Source organism: Marmota monax, unplaced genomic scaffold, assembly GCF_021218885.2.
Source record: "Marmota monax isolate L192 unplaced genomic scaffold, Marmota_monax_Labrador192_F-V1.1 WCK01_AAM20220418_F8-fsc01876, whole genome shotgun sequence".
Lineage (NCBI taxonomy): Eukaryota > Metazoa > Chordata > Mammalia > Rodentia > Sciuridae > Marmota > Marmota monax.
The window spans coordinates 24777-31427 of record NW_026694401.1 but is presented as its reverse complement, the minus strand read 5'-3'; the positions used below and the strand labels follow the sequence as shown (position 1 = coordinate 31427).

The 6651-nt window shown below is 48.2% G+C and overlaps 1 pseudogene; it reads left to right on the top strand.

Annotated features, from left to right (window-relative positions):
* Positions 1 to 2709: 2709 nt before the first annotated feature.
* LOC124109506 (tubulin--tyrosine ligase-like protein 12) lies at positions 2710 to 6097 on the top strand (annotated as a pseudogene).
* Positions 6098 to 6651: the final 554 nt, after the last annotated feature.

The following is a 6651-nucleotide window of genomic DNA, read 5'->3' as shown; positions in this document are numbered from 1 at the left end:
TTCCTTATTACATATTCATATATGTGCACAATTTAATTTGGTCAATTTCATTTCTTAGTAACTCATCATTCTCTTACCTCCACTCTCCCACTAGTCACTTTCCTTCCTCTACTGGTCTCCATTCTAATTCCATTACTTTCCCATCCCTTCTGAGTGTGGCATTTTGACTTAACAAACTTCTCAAGTTCCATTCATTCCCCTGCAAATGGCATAATTCATTCTTCTTTGTGGCTGAATAAAACACCATTTTGTGTATATACCACATTTTCTTCATCCATTCATCTATTGGCAGGCATCTAGCGTGGCTCCATAATTTGTCTATTGTGAATTGTGCTGTAATGAACAGTGATATACATGTGTTACTATAGTATGTTCCCTTTAATTCTTTTGGATAAATCATAAAGAGTAGCATAACTGAGTATTATGTTGTTTCCATTCCTGGACTTTTGAATCAGCCTCCATACTGATTTCCGTAGTGGTTGTACTAATTTACAGTCCCACTGACACTGAATAAATCTTTTTTCCACAACCTCATCAGTATTATTATTATTTGTATTCTTGATGACTATCATTCTTACTAGATTAAGACAAGATTTCAGCGTAGTATTGATTTTTATTTTCCTGAATGCAAATCCCTGTAGCAAAAGATGTTGAACATTTTTAAAAGCCATTTGTATTTCTTCCTTTGAGAAGTATTTATTTGGTTCATTTAGCTTTTGGGGGTGTGGTACCAGGGATTGAACCCAGAGACACTTAAGCACTGAGCCTCATCCCCACCCGTTTTAAAATATTTTATTTACAGATAAGGTCTCAATGTGTTGCTTAGGGCCTTGATAAGTTGCTGAGGCTGGGTTTGAACTCACAATCCTGCCTAGCATCAGAGCCATGGGATTACTGTCTTGTACCACCAAGCCTGGCTCATTTAACCATTTATTGATGGGGTTTTTTTTGTTTTGTTTTGTTTTTGGTTTTGGTGTTAAGTTTTTTATTTCTTTATATATTCTGAATACTTATCTTGTTGGAAGAGTATCTGGCAAAGATTTTCTCTCATTCTGTAGGCTCTCTCTTTATGGTTTGAATAATTTCCTTTGCTGTTCAGAACCTTCTCACTTTGATGCCATACATTTTATTAATTCTTGGTATTATGCCCTGAGCTTTAGGAATCCTATAGAGAAAGTCATTCTCTTTGCTTATATGGAAGAGTTTTACCCTGTTTTCTTCTAGCAATTTCAAAGTTTTTGTTGTAATTCCTGGGTTTTATTTCCATTTCAAATTGACTTTTGTACAGGGTGAGATATTGAAATGTTCTTTCATTCTTCTACCTTGGATATTCGTTTTTCCCAACACCATTTATTTAAAAGGCTGTTATTTCTTTCATGTATGTTTTTGGTGCTTTTGTCAAAGATCAGATGACAGACAACATCTGTCTGGATTTGTCTCTCTATATTCTATTCGGTTGCATTGATCTATGCATCTATTCTTATTTCAGTACCATGCAGTTTTTGTTACTATAGGTTTGGAGTATAATTTGAAGACAGGTATTGTGATGCTTCCAGAATTTTTTTCTTAGAATAGTTTTGGGACTGTCTTTGTGGGAGTTTTTTTGTTTGTTTGTTTGCTATGAATAATGTAATTGAATTTTGATTGGGACTGCATTGAATCAGTAGATTGCTTTTGGTAATATGGCCATTTTAGCAATACTAATTCTGTATATCCATGAACATGGGAAAGCTTTTCATCTTTTACTGGCTTCTCAATATTTTTCCTCAGTGTTGTTAATTTTCAATGTAGAGATTGCTTATTTGAGATTTTTTAATGTTGATACTCATAAACTTTCTTCTGACAGCTGCCTTCTTAGTCTCCTAGAGATTGTGATATATTTCTTTTCAGTTGATTTTTAAAAGTTCTCCCCTGATATTTTCTATCACTTGTTAAAATGTCCAAAGTGTATTGCTCAATCTCAGTGTGTTTATATAGTTTCTATAGTTTTTATTGCTGTGGATTTGTATTGATTACATTATGATCTGATAAGATGAAAATAATTATTTTTTTTATTTGCTAAGACTTGTTATTTGATGCAATATATGATCCATTTTGGAGAAGCTTCCATGAGCAGCTAAAAGTAACGTGAATTTGATTATTGTTGGCTGAAATATTCTAAAGATATCTGCTGGGTACATATGAATAAATTTTTAGGCCTGAAGAATCTTTTACGAGTTTATACCTGAATGCCCTATCTATGTGAAAATTGTGTTGAAACCACCTAGTATTATTATACTGCGGTGGCCTATCTGAGTCTTTAGGTCAAGCAGTATCTATTATATGTAATTAGGTGCACTGACATTTAGAGTATAAATATGTACTCTGTTTTCTCTTGGTTTGGATTGTTCTCTTTACCAGTGTAGATTTTCTCTTCTGAGTAATTTTGGCTTGAAGTCAACTAAGTCGGATATGAGTAGCTAGTCCTACTTACTTACTTTAGGGTTCTGTTTACATGGAATATAATTTTCCATTCTTTCACTTGCCTTTGAATACTTTTGCCTGTGTCAAGGGTCATACAGACACCATACAATGAGGTCTTATTTTTTTTAACACTTTGTAACAGCATCCATATTTCAATGGATGATGTGACCACTTAAATTCCTATAAAGAGAAGATAGATATGTATGAATTCTTGCCATTTTGATTGATTTCTAATGTTTAATTTGATTCTATTTTTTATTTGCTTAGCAACACTTGTGGGAAGTCACTTTGAATGATTCGTGTTCTCTGTCCCAGAGCGGAGAGGCTTTGACCATCACTACATCTCATAGTGACCTGGACATTGCCCCAGTCCTGGAAGTTTGAGGATGCATCTTTAGATGTAGATGTGTCACCCCATGGACTGAGCTAGGCTCACCTGTTCTTTTGTGATATTATCCCTTTGCCCTATTTGGGATAGAATGTTCTATGGAAACACTTTGTGTGTACCCTTCTCTTGCTCTCCCTTTGGGTATGGACTTCCTAGATGTCAATCAACCTGCTGACAGCAGACATAAGGAAGCTAGACTCAACCCCTTGAAACCTGACCCCTTGCGTCATTTGAATGGCTTCTCCTTAGCTTGGCTCCAATGTACTCTTTCTTGCTTTATTCAAAATACCTGAGAGCGGAGGCAGAGCGGAGGCGGAGCGGCGGCGGCTTGGCTGGCGGGCCCGGCCCGGGGGCGGCGGCTCCACATTTGCGCTGGCTCTGGCTCGGGCCTAGGCGCCATGGAAGCCGAGCCGGGGCCGGAGCGCGGCAGCCCGGGCCGGACACCAGAGGAAGGCGCGCGGGCCCTGGCCGAGTTCGCGGCGCTGCACGGCCCGGCGCTGCGCGCCTCGGGCGTCCCGGAGCGGTACTGGGGCCGCCTGCTGCACAAGCTGGAGCTCGAGGTCTTCGACGCCGGGGAGATGTTCGGGATAATGCAGGTGGAGGAGGTGGAAGAGGAGGAGGATCCAGCTGCCGGGGAGGCACGAAGGAAGCAGCCCAACCCCGGGAGTGAACTGTGCTACAAGGTCATCGTGACCAGTGAGAGCGGGCTTCGGGCCGCAGACACCAACAGCATCTTCCTCATCGACCACGCCTGGACGTGTCGCGTGGAGCATGCCCGCCAGCAGCAACAGCAGGTGCCAGGGCTGCTGCACCGCATGGCCTCCTTGATGGGCATCGAGTTTCATAGTGAGCTGCCAGCCGGAGGCTGTGGCCCTGGTGCTAGAAGATATGTGGAAGTTCAACCAGACCTACCAGGTGGCTCATGGGACAGCTGAGGAGAAGGTGCCGGTGTGGTACAACATGGACGAGTTTGGCTCGCGGATCCAGCACGCAGACGTGCCCAGCTTCGCCACGGCACCCTTCTTCTACATGCCCCAGCAAGTGGCCTACACGCTGCTGTGGCCGCTGAGGGACTTGGACACAGGCGAGGAGGTGACCCGGGACTTTGCCTACGGAGAGGCAGACCCTCTGATCCGGAAATGCATGCTGCTGCCCTGGGCCCCCACCAACATGTCGGACCTCAGCTCCTCCACGCCCGAGCCGCCGAGTACTACCAGGCCATTCTGGAGGAGAACAAGGAGAAACTGCCACTTGCCATCAGCCCTGCAGCCCATCCCCATGACCACGTCTTCAAGGTCCACACGGACGTGCAGCAGGTGCTCAGCCACCTCACCCACCCACGCTTCACCTTCACCCCGAGCGAGGCAGACGCCGACATCCTCTACCACTTCTCCCACTTCAAGGACTACAGGAGCCTCAGCCAGGAGCGGCCGCAGGTGCTGCTGAACCAGTTCCCCTGCGAGAACCTGCTGACCGTGAAGGACTGCCTGGCTTCCATCGCACGCCGGGCAGGGGGCCCCGAGGGCCCCCCCCCCTGGTTGCCCCGGACCTTCAACCTGCGCACGGAGCTGCCCCAGTTTGTCAGCTACTTCCAGCAGCGGGAGAGGCGGGGGGAGGACAACCACTGGATCTGCAAGCCCTGGAACCTGGCCCGCAGCCTGGACACCCATGTCACCAGGAGCCTCCCCAGCATCATCCGGCACCGGGAGTGCACTCCCAAGGTGGTATCCAAGTACATCGAAAGCCCGGTCCTGTTCCTTAGAGAAGACGTGGGCAGCGTCAAGTTCGATGTCCGCTATGTGGTGCTGCTGCGCTCTGTGAAGCCGCTGCAGCTGTTTGCCTATGACGTGTTCTGGCTACGCTTCTCCAACCGGCCCTTCTCACTTGACGACCTTGACGACTATGAGAAACACTTCACCGTCATGAACTACGACCCAGACGTGGTGCTGAAGCAGGTACACTACAATGAATTCATCCCTGAGTTTGAGAAGCAATACCCAGAGTTCCCCTGGAGTGGTGTCCAGGCTGAGATCTTCCGGGCCATCATGGAGCTGTTCCAGGTGGCATGTGCCAAGCCACCACCCCAGGGCCTCTGCGACTACCCCGCATCCCGGGCCGTGTACGCCATTGACCTCATGCTGAAGTGGGACAGCCGCCCTGATGGAAAGCGGGTGATGCAGCCCCAGATCCTGGAGGTGAACTTCAACCCAGACTGTGAGCGAGCCTGCAGGTACCACCCCAGCTTCTTCAACGATGTCTTCAGCACCCTGTTTCTGGACCAGCCCAGCGATTGCCATGTCACCCGCCTTGTCTAGGGCCTCCCACCTGTTCTTGCTGGCCAGGTTGGGGCCTCAGTTCTCTGAGCTCCTCCTGCCAAGACCCTGACCTGCCACCTCCTCTTCTCCAGTCCCTGACCAAGTCATAGCCTCAGCCCAAATCCTCTGCCTTCCCGGCCCTGTCCCTGTATCACCCACTGGGATTGAGGGTCCTCCTCTCTGCTGTGGGTCAGTGAGGACACCACTGGGGCCAAGTGGTACCCCAGCCCCCTCTATACCCCTCACCACTGACTACGTGAGTGAGTCCCCAACTTTATCAAGGGCTTTGTTCCTGGCACCGGGAGAGTGTGGATCCTGGGCTGCTGTTTCCAGAGGTTAGGGGACAAGGGTTCCTTAGAAATGGGGCTCTGAGGGAAATGTTTGGGAACTCTGCATAGAATGAGGCCTCGTTGGGTCTCTTTCCACAGTGTGCCCTCTTGCCTCATGGCTCCCCCAAGCGGGATGACAGATGCCCCAGAAAGCCTGGGAAACCCTGGCCACCAGCCACACTCCAGCCCCCACCAGCAGACCTCTGCCCATGGCCACGCAGGAGGGCCGGCTTCTCCCTTCTCATGTTTGAGAGTGGCCTGTCCTCTGGAAAGTTGGCCTACTCGAGTTCCCACCAGGGCCCACCTGCTCACCAGACACCTCGCCACCCTCTGAGATGGGCTGAGGTGCTCTGGAGAGGGTCTCAAGGACGAGTGTGGGTGGCAGAGCACCAGGCAGGAGTGGCTGAGAAATGGCCGTGGCTAACAAGATGATTCCAAGGAGGACCTCAGTTCAAGACAGGTGCTGTTGTCACTAAGGTCCAGAGTCAAAGTGTGGGCATTTTGTTTTTTAACTTATGGGAAGAAAATGTAAAATTTTAGTTCTTTCCTAATTTTTTTCTGGAATTTGTGGTCACGTGCTAGCGTTCTTTTGTTTCATGGTCTTGGAGTGTTGTTCTGTGGTCCTGAGGATGGAAACCCAGGGCTTCTCACTTGCTAGACAAGTGCTGTACCACTGAGCTACATCCCCAGCCCTTTTTCATTTGGGGACAGGATCTCACTAAGTTGCTCAGGCTGGCCTTGAACTTGTGATTCTCCTGCCTCAGCCACTCAGTAGCTGGATCACAGGTGTGTGCCCAGCAGCTGCCAATGGTTCCGCTGTAGCTGCAGTGCAGTGGGCAAGTCTGTGTCCAGGTAGGCAAGAGCTGCTTCCAGAACTTTCCAGCACACAGGAGGACAGGACAGGGATGTGGTGTCTGTTTCATTTTTGAAGCTAAAAGCAATTCTTTTCATAACAAAACTGGGTGTGATTCTGCCCACCATCTGTCTCCAGACACATGGACCACCTCTTTGACTCCCCTCACCCTTTAGCTGGACATGGCCCTCCCTCCGCCCAGCAGGGCCATGGCTGTGGAGGGCAGGGTTGATGCCGCCTCTGGTTTCCTCACCTGGAGGGTGGGCTGCTAGCCTCCCAGCTCCCACCCTGCTTAATTTGTAC